At 37.6% G+C, this 25,414-nt stretch overlaps 1 protein-coding gene across 1 annotated transcript in view; it reads left to right on the top strand.

Moving 5' to 3' along the window:
- LOC137289409 (ATP-binding cassette sub-family C member 2-like) overlaps nucleotides 1-25,414 on the top strand; it is a 149,084-nt gene that overhangs the window by 29,062 nt on the left and 94,608 nt on the right. The window contains exons 6-7 of the mRNA XM_067820856.1: nucleotides 282-314; nucleotides 1,286-1,321. The gene's annotated coding sequence lies outside the window, so the exon portion shown is untranslated. The remainder of the gene's footprint in view (nucleotides 1-281; nucleotides 315-1,285; nucleotides 1,322-25,414) is intronic.

Below are 25,414 nucleotides of genomic sequence, written 5' to 3' on the forward strand. Positions count from 1 at the left end.
GCCTCAAGGTATTTCGTAAAATGTGCAAGATTGCAGATGAACGATTTTTTCAGATATGACAGCAGGTGAGATATGGTCCTGAATATTTTTCTTTAAGATATCAGTATGCAGCTTTTCGCGTAATTCCTTTCACATGTACAACACTGGGAAAAATATGTTATATTATTTTATAAGCGTGGATTTCAGTGATGTCACTGGCTTGCACAATTCGTATTCAAGAGAGTCATTATCAGCACTGGATTTGTATCAAATTGTATTCATGCTTCTTATTCGTTTTTTAGATTGTGCTACGTCGACGAGGAGTTCTACTTCAGGTACATTGTTACATCAACATCATCATCATCATCATCATTCAGTGGTGTTGCCATCACAAGGGATAAATATTTCATTGTGAAAACTATAAAGGATCTTTTTTATAACGTTAATCATCATTTAATAATTGAATTTTTAAAGGAAATAGAATTGCTACATAAATTCTGAATATGTTTTGTGCATAGATAATATATCTTTTAAACATGATATTGTAAATTTGCAACTGAGATCGTTGTGGCTGTGCCCTCAAGGGGGGTTGAAGTAGCGTAAAATTATTGTCCTCCTTCGAGGGTACGTAAGTCCCAAAAACTGTCAAAGTCAATTTTGCTGAACCATACTTTTTAGTCGTAGTGTGTTTGTTGTTTTAAATTCTGGCTAAATATTCCTATCATTGACAGTGTCTGAAGCGATGGTGTAAATCCAGCCAGGGTCCATGCAGGTAGCAGAGGTACTGTAAGTCCCCATGGACCCTGGCATGGTGATCTACCTTTAGCTGCTGGTGATGTGTATAGCCCGTGTTTTACCTTCTCTTGTCCAAATAGTTCTATCAGTTTTACCGTTCTATACTAGTTTTATCCGTAACTGTGATATTCTAGTTGTTTTACTGTCCTTTGACGACAGGTTTTTATAGTTTGCACATTTCCCATTTCAATTTCTAATCTGTTCTCGTCACGATATGGCTGAAATATTGCCGATGTGACGTTAAATATTAACTCACTCACTCACTCATTCAGTGGTACTTTTAACGCCGCAATCAGCAGATTCTGAACATTTATCATATCCCGTAAATACCAATCCTTTTGGACACACACATAAGTTCGCTGTGTAGAAGTAAGTCCCTTGTGCATCGGAGAATCCGATGATATATGATTGGAATCACACATTGACTATGATTAGCATTCTTGACTGAGTACCAGTGCTCATGGGCTTTACTCCATAGGTTGTTTAGTCTCACTGACTACTGATGTTTCAGGTGACGACACGACAACACCCAGGCCCAGTCCTGCACGTAAGTTTTCCTGTACATCTGCGTGTGCCTTGACACATGTCTACCTAACCCATTTATGTCAAAAGGAATGGTTTCACTTTGAATTTCAAGCAATATTAATAAATCTCGTCCATGGGCTAAAAACTTTTGACACCTTGGACGAGAATATTACTTGTACACAAAATATATGTTTTCCATGTTTCTGAAGTTGTAAATGAATGAATATGTTCATGTATCAATACACAAAATTCAACTCAATTTGACATAATTCGTGGAATTTGAAGGGCTATTAAAAAACACGTGTGCATGGGCGAGAATGTCTACTTTCGCTCAAAATACACGTCTTTTAATGTGTTTGAGTGTAAAGGAATGAAAGTATGTTTATAAGTATCGATACAAAAGTCATTTTGACTTAATTCGAGTATTTTCAAGCAATATTAATAAATCTCGTCCATGGGCTAAAAAGACACGTAGGACCTTGGGTGAGAATGAATACTTTTTCTCAAAGTATTTGTTCTTTCTATGTTTTTGAGGTTGTAAATGGATGAAAACATGTTTTAAATATCATGGCACAACATACATATCGGTTTTGCTGAATTTGGTTAATTTAGAGCTGTGTTTAAAAATCCCGCTCATGACTGAAAAAAACATTGGTCCCTAGGCGTTTTTTTTAATGTTTGGTAGGGTGCAAATGAATGGAGGAAGGAAGGAAGGAATGTTTATTAGTATAGAGAGAAAGACATTCAGTCGTTGGGACAAAACTTCCAGTATTTTAGTAAATAAATATCGAAAAAAACTGGGTCCATGGACGAGAATACTTACTTTTGCCCAAAATAGGTGCTTTTCAATGTTTTGAGGTTGTAAATGACTGAAAGTACGTCAATAAGCACCATTATACAAAAATATATTGTTTGACCTAATTTGGCTTATTTAAAGTCATATTGTTTAAGGTAGATCGAAATAGTAGGGAGTCTTATACCATCCCTTCAGCCGCGGGCGACTGTAGGAACAATTTAGCCTCATTTTAAAAGAACTAAAAATTCGTCTTTTAAACAATCTGGTAAGTTATATTTAACTTTGAAGGTTTTCCGATTTACGTACCTTCTCAGAAGGACAATCATTTTATGATACTTTAATCCCCTTTTAGGATACAGACACTAACAATTTATAATTGCTAATTTATTCTACCATGCTTGAAATACCATTTATCTATTAAAAAACATACAATACGAAATTTATCTAAAATTCTATTTCCTTGAAAATGTCAATGAATGACAATTAACATTATGATAAGACTATTGATATATTGAAACATTGAAACGACATTGAAATATTTGTTTTATACAGGCTCAAATAGCAGAAAATCATCGAATATCTGTGTGACCTCATTGTCAAAGCTCTTGCTCTGACCTTAGAACGAAAATGGCTGCGAAAATGCTTTGTGACGTCATTCCCGCAACAGGTTTATGCCTTGCTGTCCGTTAATGAGGTACAAGTGATAGTGGTGCTGTAGGTGAGCTGTGAGACGCAGTAGGTCCTTGTAAACTCCTAACATTGAATCTCTACGTCTCGGCAAGCTCAATGAATGAACTGTGACGGTAATGTTTGGAGGAATTTCTAAACTGTTCAAACGATTTTTGTTGACAATCTGTAGTATCTGACAACCAATAATTGCATAAAGGACAAACTTTATGGATAACAACTTCTTTAATCGTAAGAGCGACGTTTCGGTTCAGAAACGTTTGTACTCACGAATAAAAGAACTTGTTATCAGTAAAGTTTGTTCTATATGTATGTTGTGCTTCTAAAAAGAAGTGAACCATTAGCTGAATGTTTCATAACTGATGTTTTTCGCATTGAAATATGTGTTGTATATATGCCCACATAGCAGAGAGTGACGTTATCAACGAAGTGTGTACACTGGAAAAAAAGTTCACCTTTACAAGCTTGTAAATCCCTTGTAAAGATGATGTTTACAAGACATTTACAAGCTTGGAAAGATGATGTTTACAAGACATTTACAACTTGTAAAGATCCACAAGGGGGGATAACTGGTGGGTGATGGTAAAACGGTCCGCAAGGCCTTAAATTCACACCTAATAAATCCCAAAGGCTAATTACAGTTTGACCCCTGGACATAATTAATGAGGTAATTGGGGCGTGAAATGAGAGTGGGACAGACCACTGTTCAGTGGAGAGTGGTCACTCTGTTAGGGGTAGGATACTGATGCTCTTACCACAGTGTTCGGTGGAGTGAAGATGCATGGGTGTTTCTTTCACTATGCGCAAGCTGTTTAGAAAAGAATTCTGACTCAGTATCCCACTTTTTTGTGTCTGGAAACAGTGAATAACAATACCATAAACAATATCACCTTGTCACCTGTGATAATATGCTAAATGATAGAGATTTTGTTGTGATAACATAGCACATGACAGTATATGTTGCTATGAATCATGTGGTCGATCCAACCTTTACCAATAGTACCAGTGATACAGATGGGATAGGTCACCTTTTGAAATACTTTACAATCATATTTGATTTCTGTTGTTTCTGTTGATTCTTCCTTTCTGTTGTGAGCCAAGCAACAATCCACCATACTCCCATAAAATCATTGAGGCATGAAGTCCAATAAGCCCAGTGAACTGTACCTAACTGAATAATTTTAGGCTTCGTGGGACTACACCTGTTGTACACGGGCTAGTTGCAATTACACATACTGTTATATTTAACATACTAAACAACAACCTTCAGGAATGGAACTCCATGACAGAAATGTGCCCTGAACAAATAACAGGTAAGAGGTTGGCATGGGAGGTTAAAGTAACTTGTTCGAAAAACCCATCCCAACGTTTTCGAGGTCATAAATTTCATGTTGGACTGGGGACGCAAATTAATAAACTGAACATGGTGCAACATAGTGCTGGCCAGACACTGTCCCAAAGAAAAAGAAACATCAAGACCTCCAGAGATAACTGCCCACCCTGGAGCATAGGGCATTATTGATATGTTGTATTATTTTGACAGGTTATCTCATGGAACGAAACTTTCTAAAAGGTCACATAAAAAAGGAAAACACAACTTTGCAGATTCTGATACCTTTCTGTATGCAGTTACCGAAGCAAATCATAGAAAATGCCAATTCAACCTATAAAGAAAAAAAACGCGATGGAAAAAAAATCCGCGAATTTGGAGTTCAAGCGATTCACTAAATTTCCCCCAGCGCTGGGGGAAGAAGTTGTTTCAACAGTTGTGCTGCGCTGCGCCCATAACGCATGCGCAGTGAATAGGTTCGCGGAGCTTGAAACAGTATGCATGCCCGGAGTATGAGGTCGTGAGCAGTAGTCTAATCTTGGTTGTGTACACAAACAAGTAAATGATCTACTCGTTACATAAAAAAAATGTTGATTGTAAGAAGCAGCCGCTATCACAGAGAAAGCTTAATGTCTGGTTTATTGACACCTATATGTATGGCTGCCTGTCTGCTAAAGACAATATGCAATACACAGCTTCAATCATTGACCACATGCCATTTAAACTTAACACCTATCAGGCTATACGCCATAAACAAAATAAATTGATTGATGACTCGTGCACCCGAGTCCTGTCTCAGCCACATTATGCAATAAAGCAGGTGTGATACTTGTACATATTACATGTTCTCTGGGTTGCATGCAAACTACATCCGTTTTTCATGGATGACTGGATCTCACGGAAACTGGTGCAAACGCTTGTCAGTTTCAAGTCCTGCTTTGTACTTGGACGAATGACAGTTTCCAGTAGTTCACCATCTCTACTGAGATGATTTTTTAGTGGATCGAAAGCAAATTCAGAGATTTACAAAACCCAACATCTCTACATACATTCTTTATGGATAACAACATAGTGTATATGATTTTGTTTGACAACGGTATATCAATCCATACTGAAACGATGCATCATCTACAATACAAAACGTTGATATCCACAAAGAATCTTACTTTCTTGTGACTCGCCATACTTCTAAAATGCCCATCAAATACATCTTTCTGAACACACTATGGGCCCCACCTTATGAGCGCTCGGCTTTTCAGCAAATGAAGCAGACAATCGGTTGCCGTGAGTGCACATCCACCAGCTATGACTGGGTTTGGTCTCCCGCGGGCTTCCTTACGAGGGACGAAAGTCCAAGTACAACCAGGGATACTCTACAATACTCTATATAGGCTCCCTGGTACAACATATTGCACTTCTGAATCGAGATTGTACGCTTGTAATTTTATTTATTTTCTTACAAACAGCAGAACTGATATAATAGAATATATGTTACTAGTACTTATAGTGGTGGAATATTTGACATGTTGATATTTCATTGTTTTTGTTTTTTGTTGTTTTTTTTTGGGGGGGGGGTTATCTCGTGATCAATACTAGTAAGTTCTTATCCACCTTGTGCCTGTAACATACACAGAATGGCCTTCGTTCGGCTTTGTGCATTTTATTCATATGGCATAGGAACCATATTTGAGGTGTGGCGAGTCACACTGCTTCCATTTCCCCCGCAACTCTACTGCATCTTTTTTTAATAAAAAATTGGATAAAAAAACATTTTGAAATTGTTTCTGATGAGTTGTAGGCTGGGTTGACATCTTGCAGTGTCATCATCGCGATAATGCGCAGAGGAGTGGGTTGTTTAGGTGGTGAAAGTTGTAATGTGCTGAATTTGTTTCATGACGCGTGAACAAGGAATTTAGCATATCATAACATTGAAATAAATTTTATGTTCGCTTCATAGTGCTCCGTGGTCAATACTGCAGTGTTGATGGAAATGGTATTCTATAATGCGGAATTTGTTTCACTTTTATAATACTCATGTCTTTCATGCGAATTAAATTACCCCAAAACAAATAGACAGTGTCAATCTTACACTAGATGTTTATTTACAGATTACAACAAAGAAGAGGAAGATTAACTTTCATACAAAAAAATTCCATTTACAAATTTACGGAAAATATGTTACACATTATTATCAAATATACAATAAAAAACAATGGGGTAGCGTTGTAGTTGTGCATTCTTTAATACTGGTTCATATTTTGCTTTCTTATGGCTGGGGAGGTCTGCCTGTCGCATCCCTTCGACTCGATATCTGAAGAAAACAGTCAATATGATTATACTTGCATTAAGTGAATGGTAAACCAATGTTAAAATAGAATCAATGGTTATTCTCATACTCTCATAGCAAGTATTATTGAACAGAGGTGTTGTATGGTACAACCTTTTTTCTCCTTTGAAAGATCACATGGATTAATATAGACTAACAGCTAGTCTCTGAAATGAACATATTTTACTGAAAAAACGTTCATAGTGAAAAAAAATAATGAAATGGAGCCCTGAGACTTTCTTCATTTTCTGCAGCTAAGGAAATCTAGACTTGCCACATTTTCTAGACTTGCGTGGGCTTTCTTGGATATATATAGTTCAGGGTCTGTACGACAGACTAGGATTAATACTGTGGGGTGATTGTTACTGTATCTCCCAGCCTTGAACAAAGCCTCAACACATAACAAGGCCTAATCCCTTGTTCATTGATGAGCAACTCATGCCAGTAAGGGTTCATTAATTAACAAGGCCTAATGCCTTGATATCATCTCAGTTGAGATTCATCAATTAACATGCCTTCTTCCTTGTTAATTGATGGTAAGCTAAGTTACATAGTGCATCCTCTTAAAACAGTTTCATCTAATTCTTGATTCCCGAAAGCTAGTTAAATTGGTTTCATGTTTACTTACTGTAGTTTTTCTGGAACATTTTCTCATGACATCATTGTGTTTGTTTTGGTTGCTTTTCTTTCTTGAGACGGTTTCCTTTTTTGTCTGCAAACATCTTGCCATAGCCATTGCAACAAACAAGATACAATACCCTGACAGAAACTTTATGTTTCAATAAAACTGACGTATATTATAGAGTGATTACAGAATTATAACAAGAAGTCGTCACCAAACACATGTAACCGATTCAAACGGTTGAACAAAATCATCCATGAACATCACATTTTGTTGCATAATTTTATTGTGCAACAAAAGTCACGTTTGGAGCTCAAGAAATGAGCATTCTAATTTATATGACAGTAGGTTGTGCTCATTTTTTGTTGTGCACTGATGCATATAGGACAGAGCGTTAAGCAGAACTGCAATACCTTGAAACTCAGCGTGCGGAATAACAGGGAGAGCTGCCTTAGCGTCCTTATTCTGTCCTGTTTCCAACCTGAAAAAATACAATTCAAAATTTATTGCCAGCACAATGAAGATAAATTCATGTCGAGGTTATTGTAGAAACACCAGAAGTTTTACTTGTTGAATGGTTTAATGCATTGAAACTCTTGCAGTTACTGTATTTAAATCATATTAAATTATATTACATCTGTTGTGGATTTAGGGTCATTCCTATTACAGACTCAGCATTCCATAGAGCCTGCCTCACAGTTGTCTGTGAAAGTAAATTCATGGGAAAAATGCAATTAGCATTTGGAAAAACCTAACAAAATGACTAGCAGGTATTACAACTAAAGTCTTAAATAAAGTCGAATTACTGCTAATACAACATCGTATAAGAATTTCCTGTCTGAAAACGTTACAAACATTTACAAAGAAATAAACAATCAATTTAGTTTTTAAAATATGTTTGTGTTAAATTTGATTTTGAAATGCCTCAGCGATTTTGAAAAGGATATATCTATTAAGATCAGTATTCCATCCATATAATGACGAGTGATATTGGAACCCAAAATACGTATATGCATGAATACTGGGATTAGTCTGTATTGCTCCGTCATTGTTATTTTTGATGAAACCTATGTCTTAAAACATAAAACAGAACGTTTTACGTCTGTAAGAATACATCCAAAATCAGTCTTATACTAATTATACATTATAATTGAAATTACATGCAACAGGTAATCCTTCAACTCAACCACAAAAAAACAGCTGGTGTTAAAAGGGGAATATATTCCACACCTATAGCCTGATTAAGTCCCAGGAAGGATATTTATGACATGTAGTAAACCTTTGATCAGCCAATTAGTCGGGCTGTTGTTCTCATATTGTGATTCTATATACTAAACACTTACTGAATGGCAGGGATACTCTACGACTCTGTGTATTGAGCTCCCTACTAAATGATATGGTAGTCTTGAGTGTAAGATTTCTCAACAACCATACTGCTGAAGGAACACATGGCGTCATCAGGATTGCCTTACTGATTTTACAAATAATATACTTGCGTCATCTGCAATATACTCACCTGAGCTGAATGTGCCCTCTGAAGAAATATCGCTGACAGACATTCTGAACGGCTTTGTAGATGTAAAGTCTCAAATTCACGACAGCAAAAATGTCCGTATGTTGGTGTGCAATGATCAACTGCATTTTCCCATAGGGTGTTCATATATGTATTTAGATCTCAAAAGGTCATCAAATTACTTTGAGTTACTCTTCCTCTCTGTAACTTCTCCAACCAAGAAATACCATGGACTGTGCACGTGTACACAACGGTTTGTGAAACATGTAAATACAGGTATGTCACTTTAATATGAATTTTACCAATTGACCATGTTGTTGTTCATCAAGACTAAGCGTTATCAAAACACTAACTCAAATCAGCCAAATAATCCCACTAGTGATATCCTCTTTGGACTGAAGTTGTTTATTTTAAGAGTAAGAGAATTATAGGGCATGCTCAACTGGGTTTGGTCGTTTAACTAATCCCACACAGCCATCACCAGCAGAGGGAATGATTTACACATCTCATTTTTTGTGCTTAATTATTGTGTTTGTTTTTTATTGAAAAAAATGAAATGGGATTGTGAACAGCTTTACAGTTTATATCGACACCGGTACCATACAACATACAATACAAAATTTAAATGCAGCATGTGTTGTTACATATGTATATAAATTTGAATTACAAACATGGGTAAAGCTTGAAGACAATCTTATATGGAAATAGTGAATTATCTGATCTTAATAATCTGTCCATCTTAAGATCTGCCTACCTCTTCGTCACTTCTTCTTTTAGATTTGATACTAAATATGACTGAAGAATTAACCTCGTGGTTTGTCATATGATAATCTTGTATTAGAACTTTGGTTTATTAACCTTTGTAAAGTGCATTCCACACATACAAACTAATTGTATTAATACAGAGCATTTATGAGAATGTTATTTTTAAGATAATTATTTTTGGTGTCTTGATAGTAAAATTATGGATGCTCACCGAAGTAACCATAGACTAAAGACAAAAAACATCTTCAAGCAGAAAGGAAGACCATGACAGAGTATGGAAAACTTTTTCCCCATCTTGTTGAGTCAGTTGTGTATAAAGTGAACTATCACTGTTGACACTGATGATGTATGATTGTGTAGCACTTTAAGAATTTCTTATATTTGCGAAAGTTACCAAATGCAAAACAGAGTGTACAGTTATGTAAGATATGTTCTATGTATGAATGATAAATTAAAAAATTATGTACGCCGAACATAAACAAACAAATGATAGACCGGAACACACCATTTAAATATTCTGTAACATACTTCTTGTAAAAGATTATATAAATCTTGTTACACAATGATTTGTATTAATTCATTTGAGTATTTGCTCCAATCCACACGTACTGACATCACAACCAATTATCTATTGACATGTTTATGAGATTTCTTGAATACGCCAATTGCATAACACCGTTAATGAGCACCAACATAAAAGGTCTAGTGACAGGTGTTATTTAGAGCATGCATATAGTTCCCACGGAGTAGAGTGGTAAAATCACCGGAATGAGCTTGGGATGATGATCTCGAACAAAGGCAAGACATCTGTTTTAACAGTCACAAGTACTTGGTATATAGATCAATGCTGGCCGTACACATCAACTTTCATGTTTTCATGCACCAGACGCAGTTGCATTGATATAAAGCACAAATGGACTATACAAATTATGGCTTATTCCTTTCCATTATTCCATTCAGTTTTCATGAATAAATATGTCACATGCAAGATCTATTATGCATATCAACGGTAAGAACTCTAACAGAACAAAAAAAATTAATAAATTAGTAAGTATACAGAGTCATGGGGATTCTTGAGAATTGGCAAAATTGAAAGAAGTAGTGGTAAAATCCTTCCTAAATTTACAAAAGTTTACAAGCCTTGTAAACATCACCTTTACAATCATTGTAAATGTTTGTAACTATGACATTTAAATTTTGTAAATTTTTGTAAATCACCATTTTTTTTCTTGTGGTAGCTGTGTGACCTCATTTTCACAGGGGACCAATGACCTTGGAGACTGGGGTTTCAATGACCGCGGATCCGTGGGGTGACACCTCTGGCCACGATTTTTCAACAAAAATATTATGTCTGAATTTTCACTTACGCCTGTGTTTTTACTCAAACTTGAGAAAACGCATTTCACACAATGAACTGAAATCGTCATAAAACTCAAACTATAGGAGAAAATTTGAGTTTGGTGGATAGTTTACTGAAGGTGTTTGAGCTTTTATATTTCAAAAATGCAGTTGAGTTTAAAATTCAACTGTTCCAAATTGTGAAACTCAGTCTGAGATTTGAGTAAAACCTTGTTTGTTTCAAGAAATCGGGTCCTGGTGTGACTCACGTTGACTGAGGGGTTAATGACAGTGGACCCCATGGGAAACGTATCTGGAGTGACTCACGCCGACTGGGGTTCAATGGCCCTGTATATAAACTTATGCGTCTGTCCTCCAGACAACCCCTGAAATAACAACCAAAGTCACAACATTATCTGTTGACTGCAAGGACAGACTTGACGTGGCTGAACTCTGAAACGCCTCAAATATATTCAAATGAACAGTCAACTCAAACATCTGATTCACGCTCTGACATACAGACTCTTTCTCAAGGTCAATCATCATCTCCCACTCAGAAGAAGTCTCAAGCACAAAAACCACAAATATCTCAAAGAAATGTGAAACAAAGCAAATCAAGAGCTGAATCTTCGAAAGGACAAAGTGATAGGATTTCAAAGGGGTCAGATAATTCGATCCAACTATTTAATAGGTTTGGATCTTTTGAAAGAATGGATGTGGCTGAAACCATCCAGCCACGGGCGCAAAGCGTATCGCCCTCTAAAAAGCTGCGGGGTAGATCCCCAGTCATACCTCCCAAAAGATAGATTCTCCAAACAATATTATACAGTGGAATTGCCGAGGACTGAAGGCCAACTTTAACGACTTACTGCTATTAGTCCAGGACATTAGTCCATCAGCATTCTGTCTTCAAGAAACATTTAAAGCAGACAGATAATTTCAGTCTGCGTCATTTCAATGCATATCATTCTTTTTCTCCTCTGGGTGATAGGGCCACGGAAGGATCATCCATCCTTGTGAGACATAATGTACTCCAAAGCCCTGTTATCCTTAAAACTAATCTTCAAACTGTTGCAGTACGACTTACTTTGCATGTTACTTTTACTCTCTGTTCGCTATATATTCCACCATCTTCAGCTCTTCAGCAGGCTGATCTTCAAACCCTTTACAATCAACTCCCGAAACCCTGTATTATTATGGGTGATTTTAATGGCCACAACCCATTCTGGGGTGGTACAACTGTTAATACGAAAGGGAAAGTACTGGAGGAGTTTATTACAAACAATGATTTATGCATATATAATTATTGTTCAAACACATATTTACACCCTGGCACAGGAACCTATTCAGCTCTTGATTTGTCACTTGCTGATTCTGGTCTATTGAGTGAGTTTGAATGGTCAGTCCACGACCATGATGTCCCTCCATCACCTAGATGGAATTTTAAAAAGGCCAACTGGAGTTTATATGAAACTCTCTGCATTGACAAACTTAAACCTGAACTTTTCATTGATGTTCCTGATGCTATTAAATGTTTTTCTAATAATCTGAACGACATAGCTGATCAGTGTATCCCAAAGTCCTCAGTAATTCCGCTCATACGAAAACCATGGTTTAATGTTGGATGCAAACAGGCTCGCAAGGCAAGGAAAAAAGCTGAACATTATTTCCGTCGTCATCCTATGGTCCATAACTTGAACAAATGTAAAATCTTAAACGCTAAAGCACGGCGTACTTTTAAACAAAATAAACGTCAGTCCTGGCAAAACTATGTATCTAAAAATGGAATATGATCCAGAAAATCAAAGGTAAGGGCTCTAGATCTAGCATTCACCATCTCAAAGATGGAGACCAGTTATTAACTAATACATCTGATATTGCTAATAAACTTGGTGAAACACTGGCACAACATTCTTCTTCCACAAATTATGTACCTGAGTTTCAAAGGTATCAACAACAGCAAGAAAAGAAATCTATAAATTTCACTTCAGATAACGGGGAAGATTATAACGAGGTATTTTCAATTCATGAACTCCATACTGCTCTTGACCAGGCCCACGATACTGCTACTGGAGCTGATAACATACATTATCAACTTCTGAAGCACTTACCAGAATCTTGTTTAGAAACTCTTCTAAATATTTTTGATGATATTTGGACGTCGGGGAAATTTCCGTCATCGTGGCGAGATGCTATAGTAGTCCTAATACCTACACCTGGACGTGACCATACCGATCCTTCAAATTATCACCCAATTTCTCTCACAAGCTGCGTTTGCAAAACCATGGAACGCATGATAAACAATAGACTAGTTTGGTACTTAGAAACCAATAACCTCATAACAGATATTCAGTGTGGCTTTCGTAAAAACAGAAGTACCATTGATCACTTGGTGCGTTTGGAGTCTTTTGTCAAAAACGCTATAATTAATAAACAACATGCAGTGTCTATCTTTTTTGATTTAGAAAAAGCGTATGACACTACATGGAAATACGGCATTTTAAAAGATTTACATGACTTTGGATTGCGAGGCCGACTGCCTCTATTTATCCCCAACTTTATATAAATGACAGACAATTTCAAGTCCGGGTGGGTTCTACCCTGTCTGATCATTATAATCAGGATCAAGGTGTTCCACAAGGGAGTATTTTGTCGGTTACAGTTTATCCAAAGTTTTAAATGATTCGATTGACGGATCACTTTTTGTGGATGATTTTAATATCTCTTGTCGTGGTAAAAATATGCATACTATTGAGAGGCAACTACAGCTGTGTTTAAACAAAATTAATAAATGGTGTCTTGATAACGGTTTCAGATTTTCTAAATCAAAAACTAATTGTATACATTTCTGTAGACGATATAAACCACATAAAGACCCAGAACTGTTTCTAAATGGCACTGCTATTAAAGATGTAAAAGAGGCCAAGTTCTTGGGATTGATTTTTGACTCGCATTTAACGTTTCTTCCCCATATCAAATCCCTTAAAGCTAAATGCCTGAAGGCACTTGACCTTTTGAAAGTCATTTCTAATTGTAAGTGGGGAGGGGACCAAGCTACCCTCCTACAACTTTATCGATCATTGATCCGTTCAAAACTTGATTACGGTTCCATCGTATACGGTGGAGCTTGCAAAAGCAACCTTACACTTCTTGATTCTGTACACCACCAAGGTTTAAGACTTTGTCTTGGGTCTTTCCGAACTTCACCTATTGACAGTCTTTACGTTGAAGCCGACGAACCATCTCTTACACAACGTCGTATAAAATTATCCTTACAATACATTACTAAATTATACTCTAATGATTCTAATCCTGCATACAACTGTGTGTTCAACCCACTTTATGAAGATTTGTATGACAAAAAGTCTTCTCTTGTTCCACCTCTAGGGCACAGAATTAAACCCTTTCTTTCTTCGGCCAGCATTGAACTGGAAAATATAGCTCCCTCCCGTCTCCTTTCTTCTCCTCCTTGGCAATTGGTTAGGCCACAAGTCGACCTCACATTAACTTCTTTTAAAAAATCAGAAACTAATGAATTACAATATAAACAAGAATAATATCAATTAAAAACTAAATATAGCAGTTACAAACCCTTATTTACAGATGGATCCAAGGATGGTGGCGCAGTGGCTTGTGCCACTGTCATTGGATCCAGAACAATATCTTCTAGAATTCCAGATAACGGCTCTATTTTTACTGCAGAAGCAAACGCCATATTAACAGCTCTCAGATATATTCAAAGACACCCTAAACGTAAACAATATATAATCTATTCCGACTCTCTTTCTTGCCTTCAAGCTATTAAAAATATTTCTTGTAAACATCCTCTTTTAATAGAAATTATTGAATTGTATAATGATCTTGCTACTGGCCAATACGGCATCGTCTTTTGTTGGATACCCAGCCACGTAGGCATTTCAGGGAATACACTGGCTGATCTTGCTGCCAAGGCGGCACTCAACAAATCTGTGACTCCACTTCTTATTCCATATTCAGATTATAAATCTACAATTAGATCTTATATCCGTGATCTAATGCAGAAGAAGTGGGACACTCAAGTAGGTATCAATAAATTACATGAAATAAAACCTTATATTGGTTACACCTATTTGGGTTGTCAGTCCAGATTTGAGGAGGTCATTATGCGATGATGTCGCATTGGCCATACGCGGTATACACATGAGTACTTGTTAAAAGGTGAGGATCCTCCGTTTTGTATCCCTTGTGATGAAAGAATCACATTCAAGCATGTTTCGCTTGACTGTGTTGAATATTCCATCACAAGGGATAACTATTTTACATCACGAAGTATGAAGGATCTTTTTAGTAATGTTAGTTGTCATTTAATCATTGCGTTTTTAAAAGAATTAGATCTGTTTCAGAACTTGTAAATAGATAAACATTTTATGATTGGAAGTTGAATTAGCAGATAACATTGTTAGTGGCTGTATCCTCAAAGGGGGTTGAAGTACCGTAAAATTATTGTTCTGAGAGGGTACATAAGTCCCAAAACATTTGGAATCAGATTTAATCTTCCACATTTTTTGCTGTAGTATATGTGTCATCGTAATTTTTGGCTAATCTTGCATACAGTCGCCAGCAGCTGAGGGATGGTGTAAACCCAGCTAGGGACCATGCAGGTAGCAGAGGTACTGTAAGTCCCAATGGCCCCTAGTATGGTGATCTACCCTCTGTTGTTGGTGATCTACGGCCTGTTTTTATATTGTACTGTCCCAATAGTGATACTATTATTTTTTTAAGTTTCCACACTAGTTTTAATAATAACTGTGATAATCTAGTGGTTTTACTGTCCTTCATCGACAGGTTCTTCATAATATGCATATATATTCTTTTTGTCACGTATGTTCTCGTCACGATATGGCTGCAATATTGCCGATGTGACGTTAAATATTAACTCACTCACTCCTCTGCATATGGTACAGATAAGTAATAAATTATGCATACGTCTCTTTAAACGTGCTCCAGATGAATTTCCTCAGTTAGACTTAGATCATATCTTGTTTTAAACCTTGTTTCAAGTACAGCTGCCACTTTTCATTCAATAAGTCTTTATTCAGGTCACGAAATATATTCGTCCTAAGTAGTATTATTAACGGTGGTTCTGGACCATTCCCATTATATAAGCTATATAATATCAATAACTCAATCTAGACCCCCTACTCACAATCTCTGAAAAAACAGACACTACCCGTCTGCGTTCACATTTGGCTGGGTTTGTTCACAAAAGGTGACCTGCAGACAGCCGACTGGGTCCTTTCAATATATGGTAGTGATCCAAATGTTTAAATGTGCACGATCAATAACCGGCTGAGCACAACTGAATTTACTCAGTAATCCCATGCTATATTCAGAGTAACCACATCGATTATGGGTTCAGTATCATATTCTTGTCTTATCACATCGCTTAGGTAACTGGATATACATATATGTAAATTATCAACAATGACTTCAGTCAGAAAATACTCTTTGAAGACATCTCCATTAATAACAATAGCCAACTGATAGATGTCATGCTCTAACTCTTTGAGTTTGTCAAAAATCAGAGGCTCGACATCAGTCAATGATATATTTTGAACCCTCCACAAGTCCATTATTATGCATAGGTGAGAACAAATCTCTATTAGGGTAACACTGTGATCAAGTAATAGCTCTATGGCAACAGTGGTGAGCGATCGATAAAGTGCACGCTGGCTGACGGCCAATTAGAGAAATGTTTCACATATAGTTTGACCACACTGTAACATGACTACAGTCAGTTGAAAAAGCAAGGAAAAGGTTGAGGAAACCTGAGTTACTAGACTTAGTAGGTGTAAATTATAAAAAAAAAAACTACTGTGAAAGAGCTAATAAAGGAAGCACGTTCACGTTTATTGCGGGGATATTCACGTATGAGGAAGTCTGAGCTTATTGAATTACTAAGGAACAAAGCCCTATAGAATCACAATTCACACCTACTGAGCGTGCTATAGGAAAATATTTGAGTTGAAAGTTGGAAGTTCAAAGAAATATGAACTTGGAGATATAAAACAATTGGTAATTCATAAAGTGAATGAAGAACTGAATGATTTAAGAGGTATGAAATTTCAGCTCACGTTAAAGATGACACTGAATACAAAAATGTTTCCTTCAGAGGTAATCAGGAAGCTACAACACAACCAGATAATATCAACTCTTTCATTGACAGGTCATTTTAAAAAATTGTAGAATCACTAGAACGTTACACTAATAGGGGGTCTGGTTGGGTGGTTGATAAGGTTAATATTGTCTACCTGGATATAACAAACTATACACCTTTGAGAGGTGGAATGTACTTACCCCTGCCTGAATATTTTAAGAACAAACACGCTATGGTTAACATTAAAAATCATGGTGATGATTGTGGGAGGGTAATGATAAGATCTGCTAAATTTCCAGCTGAAAAACATTCTGACAGACTTTCAGTTAGAAGATGATGGGATAAATTGGGAAGGCATAGATGAGCTTATCCCCAGTAGAAAAACAAGATTCCAGACTTAGCTATAAACGTATTCAGATACGAAGGTAAAAACACAATAGTGCACAGGATAAGTCCTTTAATGTATAAGGATGGGCTTAAAACTATCAATACATTTATGATACAAGGTGAAAAATATCACTACACCTGGATCAAGCATTTCAACCGACTGTTGTACAATCAATCGAAACATGGGGGAAAGAAACCCTTTTGTGAAAGGTGCCTTCACGGGTTTTCAAGACCTTCAAGGGCTCTCGTTGGATGCCCTACTGAAGAAAACCGGTATTGAATCAGAATTATTCACAGATTACGATATGCATCTGTTTATCCAGAAAGGGTTACACGGAGGTGTTTCTATAGTATCAAAACGTTATGCTAAAGCGAATAACAAGTATGTGGAAGGCTACGATCCAAAGAAACCTTCGACTCATATACTCTATCTCAATGCTAACAACCTGTATGGGTGGGCTATGAGTCAATGTCTCCTGAAAAGGGGATTCAAATCGGTGCAGTCAGGGATTATGGGGGATGTCATGAGTACAGTGTCAGATTCCCCCACCGGCTATATACTCGAAGTGGACTGAGAATACCTGGTGGAATTGCATCAGTCTCATAACAGGTATCCCCTAGTACCCAAACGGTTGAGGGTTTACCAAGAATGGATGTCTCAGGATCAACATAACTGACTAAGGGGTATGGGGTGTGGGGCTTGCCCCACTATTGAGAAACTGGTACCAAATTTGATGAATAAAACAAAGTATATGATTTACTTATTTACAGCTGTATCTATAGCTGAGTATGAAGCTGACTAAAGTCATAAAATACTTAAGTTCAACCAAAGCCCATGTATGGAACCCTATATTAGGATGAACATGGACTTGAGACAGCTTGCGACTAACGACTATGAGAAAAGCCTGTACAAACTCATGAACAACTCCGTATTCAGCAAAACGATGGAGAATTTACAAAACCGTGTCAACGTCAAGCTAGTCCGGTCGAACGAGGAAGACAAGACCAGGAAACTGATGGCGAGTCCGGTGTACAACAGAAGTACTATTATCGACGATAAGATATGAAAAAGAGGCACATTAAGTGAGTCAGTGAGTTAATATTTTACGTCACATCGGCAATAACTCAGCCATATCGTGACGAGAACATTTAAATAAAATATATGCATGTGGAAAAATCTGTCAACGAAGGACAGTAAAACATCTAGACTATCACAATTTTAATTAAAACTAGTATGTAAAGTTAGAACTAATAGCACTATTTAGACAATACAATGTAAAAACAGACTATAGATCGCCAACAACTGAAGGTAGATCACCACACTAGGGACCATGGGGACTTACAGTACCTTTGCTACCTACATGGACCCTAGTTGGATTTACATTATCCCCTCAGCTGCTGGCGGTTGTACGAAAGGTTAGCCAAAATTAAAAGAACATGAATACTACGATTAAAAACCTAGTAGACTTAAATTTACTGTGAATGTTTGTGGACTTACGTACCCTCTCAGTGTGGCCAGTACGACATCGTCGTAGTATGACCTCTTCAAATCTGGACTGACAACCCAACTGGGTATAACCAATGTAAGGTTTTATCTCATGTAATTTATTGATACCCACTTGGGTATCCCACTTCTTTTGCATCAGATCACGGATATAAGATCTAACGGTAGCTTTGTAATCACTGTAGGGAAGAAGAAGCGGTGTCACAGATTTGTTGAGGGCTGTCTTGGCAGCTAGATCGGCCATTGTTTTACCAGAAATGCCTACGTGGCTGGGTAACCAACAGAAGACGATGTCGTATTGGCCAGTAGCAGGATTATTATACAATTCAATAATATCAATTAAAAGTGGATGTTTACATGACAAATTTTTAATCGCCTTAAGACAAGAAAGAGAATCTGAATAGATTATATATTGTTTATGTTTAGGGTGTCTTTGAATATATTTAAGACCTGTTAATATGGCGTTTGCTTCAGCTGTAAAAATAGAAATATTGTCTGGTAATCTAGAAGATATTGTTCTGGATCCAATGACAGTGGCACAAGCCACTGCGCCACCATCCATGGACCCATCTGTAAATAAGGATATATAAATGTTATGTTTATGTTTTAATTGATTATATTTTTGTTTATATTGTAATTCATTAGTTTCTGATTTTTTAAATGTCGTCAATGTTAGGTCTACTTGGGGCCTGACCAACTGCCAAGGAGGAGAAGAAAGAAGACGGGAGGGTGATATGTTTTCCAGCTCAATCCCGGCTGAAGAAAGACAGGGTTTAATTCTATGTCCTAGAGGAGGGACAAGAGAAGATTTTTTTATTGTATAAATCCTCGTAAAGGGGATTGAAAACACAGCTATAGGCAGGGTTAGATTCACCAGAGTATAATTTAGAAATGTACTGTAAAGCTAACTTAATACGGCGCTGCTCAAGAGATGGTTCATCAGCCTCAACATAGAGACTGTCAATAGGTGAAGTTCTAAAAGATCTAAGACAAAGTCTCAGACCTTCATGATGGACAGAATCAAGAAGTTTTAGATTGCTTTTGCAGGCTCGTCCATAGACGATTGAGCCATAATCAAGTTTAGAACGAACGAGTGATCGATATAGATGGAGAAGGGTAGCTTGACCCCCTCCCCATTTTGAATTGGAAACCACTTTCAATAAGTCAAGTGCTTTCAGACATTTAGTTTTAAGTGATTTAATAATAATATTTAATATGCGGTAAGAAGTGTGAGTCAAAGATCAGACCTAAGAACTTGGCCTCCTTCACAACTTTAATCGGAGTGCCATCTAGAGACAGTTCAGGGTCTTTATGTGGTTTGTATTTACGACAAAAATGTATGCAGTTAGTTTTGGATTTAGAAAATTTAAAGCCGTTTTCAAGACACCATTTATTTATCTTGCTTAAACACAACTGCAATGGCCGTTCAATGGTATGCACATTTTTCCCACAACAAGAAATATTAAAATCATCCACAAATAACGATCCATCAATTGAATCATTTAAAACTTTTGATAAACTGTTGATCTTGATGCTAAAAAGAGTGACGGACAAAATACTGCCTTGTGGAACACCCTGATCCTGATTGTAATGATCAGACAGGGTAGAACGCACACAGACCTGAAATTGTCTGTTATTTAAAAACTTGGCAATAAATTTAGGCAAACGACCTCGCAACCCGAAATCATGTAAATCTCTTAAAATGCCATATTTCAAAGTAGTGTCATATGCCTTCTCAAGATCAAAAAAGATAGACACAGTGTGTTGTTTGTTTATTAGTGCGTTTTTAGCAAATGATTCCAGTCGCATGAGGTGATCAACAGTACTTCTGTTTTTATGGAAACCACATTGTATATCTGTTATGAGATTATTTGTTTCCAAGTACCAAACAAGTCGATTATTTATCATGCGTTCCATGGTCTTGCAAACACAGCTAGTTATTGAAATCGGACGATAATTGGATTGATCCGTATGATCACGTCCAGATTTAGGTATTGGTACTACTATGGCGTCACGCCATGATGGAGGAAATTTATCCGATGTCCAAATATTCAGGACAGTTTCTAGGCAGATTCTGGTAAGTGTTTCAAGAGTTGATAATGGATGTTATCAGCTCCAGTAGCAGTGTCATGAGCTTGATCAAGAGCAGTATGGAGTTCATGAATAGAAAACGTTTCATTATAATCTTCCCCATTATCAGAATTGAAATTAATAGTTTTCTTTTCTTGTTGTTTTTTATATTGCTGGAATTTTGGTACATAATTAGAAGAGGAAGAATGTTTAGCAAGGGTTTCACCCAGTTTATTAGCAATATCTGATTTATCAGTAAGCAATTGATCTCCATGTTTAAGATAGTAGATTTAGTACCTTTACCTTTGATTTTCTGGATCATGTTCCATACCTTGGACATGGGTGTCCGAGAATTTATTTTGGATACATAATTTTGCCAAGATTGGCGTTTATTTTGTTTAAAAGTACGCCGTGCTTTAGCATTTAAAATTTTAAATTTATTTAAATTATGCACCATGGGATGGCGACGGAAATAATGTTCTGCTTTTTTCCTTGCCTTCCTAGCTTGTTTGCACTCATCGTTGAACCTTTGTTTTCTTATGTGTGGAACTGCAGAGGACTTTGGTATACACTCATCAGCTATGGAATTCAGTTCATCAGAAAAGCATTTAATAGCATCAGGAACGTCAACAAAACGTTCAGGTTTACGTTTTTCAGCACACAGTGTTTCATATAAAGCCCAGTTGGCCTTTTTAAAATTTCTTCTTGATGATGGAGGAACATCGGATGGAGTTACAGATTTCAATATAGTGGGAAAATGGTCACTTCCACAGAGGTCATCGTGGACTGACCATTCAAATTCATTTAATAGTTCTGAATTTGTCAATGACAAGTCAAGAGCAGAAGAGGTCCCTGTACCACTGTGTAAATATGTGCTGGAACCATCATTATATAGACATAAATCATTGTCGGAACAAAAGTCCTCCAACAACTTACCTTTAGTGTTTGTAGTTACACTACCCCAGAGTGGGTTGTGCCCATTTAAATCTCCCATTATAATACAGGGCTTCGGGAGTTGGTCATATAAAGCTTGAAAATCAGTTCTGGCGAACGTTGAAGACGGCAAAATATAGACTGAACATAGTGTAAACGGTACATGTAAAGTAATTCTCACAGCAACAGCCTGCATATTAGTATTAAGTGAAACGGGGCTTTGAATAACGTTTTGTCTAGAATGGATGACCCGCCAGTGGCTCTATCACCCGGAGGTGAAAAACAATGATATGCATGAAAATGACGAAGGTCAAATGTATCTGTTTGTTTTAAATATGTCTCTTGGAGACAAATCGCTGAAGGTGTGAAATCTCCTACTAATAGCTGTAATTCATGTAAATTAGTCCTCAATCCTCTGCAGTTCCACTGTACAATATTATTGAAATAAACTATCCTTTGGGAGGATTTATTGGGGATCTACCCCGCACTCTTTTGGAGGGCGACAAGCTATGTGCCCTAGAATGGACGTTTTCAGAAACGTCCATGTCTTCAAGAGACCCATATTTATTAAACAGTTGAATTTTGTTCTGTGACCCTTTAGGAGCTCTGCCACTTTGTTGTTTTGAAGCATCAGGCTTTGGCTTCGGTTTACTTTTCATAATTTGTTGACCATCAGCTGTTGATTGAGACTTTGAGTGTGACTGAGATGATGATGATTTGTGATCAGAAGAAGACTATGATGTACTAGGAAGTGATTCCTTGGTCTGAGATGATATGGCGGGGTACAAAAGCTGTGGAGAATCACAATTTACCCAAGTCAAGGTAGTCTGGCAGCCTGTGGATGATTTTGTTATTTAAGGGGTAGACTCCAATGATGTTTTTGCTACTGTAGCATAACTTTCTGGAAGATCAGACCTCTTTACCATTTTTTTGGCCTCAGAAAAGGAGATATTTTGAGTAAACTTTATTCTGTTTATCTCCATTTGCTCTTTCCAAATAGGACACTGTTTTGAAAATGAGGAGTGGTCGCCTGAGTAGTTGGTGCATTTTTGGACGTTACTGTCACAATCTTCTGTTGTGTGTGTCTTTTCACTGCAGTTAGCACACACAACAGACAATGTGCAAGTATTGACACCGTGGCCGAACTTTTGGCAGTTGAAACACCGAAGGGGATTCGGAATGTACCTTTCCACCCTGATATTACAGTATCCAGCTTTAAGTGATGGTGGAGCAGTAGGTGATGAGAAAGAAAACAAATAGGTATTGGTTTGAATAGTTGTGTTGTTTTTACGGGTTGTGAAACGTTTGACATATAATACACCCTGATCTTTCATTTCGGAAGCGATATCAAGTTCAGACATGTCTGCCAGTAAGCGATCTTGATCACATACGATTCCCTTACTTGTGTTCAGTGTTTTGTGGGCCGTGACAGTAACCGGAATGCCAACGAAAGTATCAGTGTTCAAAAGGTTCGTTGACTGTTGCCTTTTGGTGCACTCGATCAACAGTGCACCTGAACGTAATTTTCTAATTTCTTTACATCACCGGCAATGCCTTGGATACCCTTAGACACCGCAAAAGGGTTTAACTTTAAAGGTGCATTATCTTTGGTCTCAATGACAATAAAACGTGGCCAGTAGTCAATGTGTTTAGACGGTCTGAGGTCATCAACAGGGTCATTTTCAAGAGGACGTTTGCTTTTTTTAGTGGGGGTTTCGTAAGCCATGGTGAGTTATTTAGGTTTCATCATCCGAGCTCCCTACCCACCACGGAGTATCACAATGCTGAAGCAAGCGGGCCTCCAGTCTGCAGCACCATGGATACCTGGATGATATACTCCAGCAGAAGAATTATGAATAATTGATCCACCAGATTGGCCCATGAGCCATCGCCTTCTGGGCATAAGACTCTAGGCAAAGTTTTAAATGTCAGAATTCAAATCAAACATGTTTATAAAAATGAAACTAAGACCAAAATTACATCAATTTCAAATTATACTTGTGCAATGATAAATATATATAGATTCCATGCACAGGGCTTGGCATGACCAGCCGATTGGTCGAACTGGGCCCATTCGACCACCCGTCTAGGCGAAATCAGGGCCAAAGTGGTGTATTGAGCAACAGGAACATGGTTGCAAGCTCCTATTGCCCTCAACCACCAGGATCCCTTCCTCCGCCGACATGGGCCGCAACCCACGGCAAACGGGTTGGTGGACCAAATATCCCCCCAGGTTCACTACGGGGGTGTCGGCGAGCTGTTAGCGTTACCCAGCACCCACCACGAGGAGGTGGCTCGCCACGGGTGCCAGAGGCACATTAAATTTCAGCAACTGGTCTGTGTCGGTATAATAATAATAATAATAATAATATGTGTATTTATAATGCGCTGAATTCCACACATAAAGCATGCTCGAAGCGCTACATTGAATGAATCCAAGCAAATATTTACAAAGCAAGGCAGAGGTTATGCTGGAACGATGGTGAAAAACAATCTGAGGAAATTTAAGCTATACATTGTAATATTTTCTGAATAGATAAGTCTTCAGTGAACTTTTAAATGAGTCAATGGAGGGAGACATTTTGAGTTCAATCGGGAGTTGATTCCATGACTGTGGAGCACCATAGCCGAATGAGCGAAATCCAAATGCCTGTAATTTCTGTCTGGGAACAATGAGAAGGTGTTGGTCTGTTGATCTTAACATTCTAGAAGGATTGTACTTGGTGACTAGCTCAACAAGGTAGTCTGGAGCTGTATGATGGTAGCACTGGTAGGCAAGACTCAGGACCTTGAATTCAACTCTGGCTCTAATTGGTAGCCAGTGCAGGGTTTCCAGGACAGGTGTTATATGGATCCTTGTGGAAACTTTGCAGACAAGTCGTGCTGCAGAGTTTTGTACTTTTTGGAGTTTTGACAGAAGTTTTTCAGAGGGTCCATATGCTATTGCAGTAGTCAATCTTTGAAAGAACAAGCGATCGCACTAGGGCTTGAGCTGCTGGTGTAGTAAGGGAGCTTCTAATGCTGCTAATGTTTTGTAAATGGAAGTAACAGGATTTGCAAACTGTGTTTATATGAGCTTTCATAGAGAGATCAGAGTCCAGATGAAGAACAAGATTTTTAACCGTTTTCGAAAATGGAATGACAATGTTGCAAACTGTGAGTGAGTTGGTCATCACATGACGACGATTCTTCTTAGTGCCTCGGTCTTCGCCTCATTCAGTTTGAGCAAATTTGTCGTCATCCATGTCTTTACATCACCAGTACACTCTGACAGTCGCTCACACATTTGTTCTGCAGTGTTGGGATAGCATGAATCAGACAGCTGAGTGTCATCTGCGTAGAAGTGGTGGCTCACATCATGTGTACTGATTACATCTCCAAGATCTCTGGTGTAAAGTGTAAACAACACTGGTCCTAGAACGGATCCATGAGGTACTCCACAGGATAATGGGGTTTTCTTAGATGAATGATTGTTTATGATAACTGACTACTGTCGATCACTGAGGTAAGAAACAAACCAGGACAGTGCCACTCCAGTAACTCCAAATGAGATTTCAAGTTGTTTCAAAAGTGTATGGTGGTCAAGAGTGTCGAAAGCGGTTGACAGGTCAAGGAGTACAAGTAGGGTGATTTTTCCACTGTCAACCGAGCAGAGCAAATCATTCATAACACGAATGAGTGCCGTTTCCGTACTATGACGTGGTCTAT

This window comes from Haliotis asinina, chromosome 1, assembly GCF_037392515.1.
Source record: "Haliotis asinina isolate JCU_RB_2024 chromosome 1, JCU_Hal_asi_v2, whole genome shotgun sequence".
In the NCBI taxonomy this organism is placed as follows: Eukaryota; Metazoa; Mollusca; class Gastropoda; order Lepetellida; family Haliotidae; genus Haliotis; species Haliotis asinina.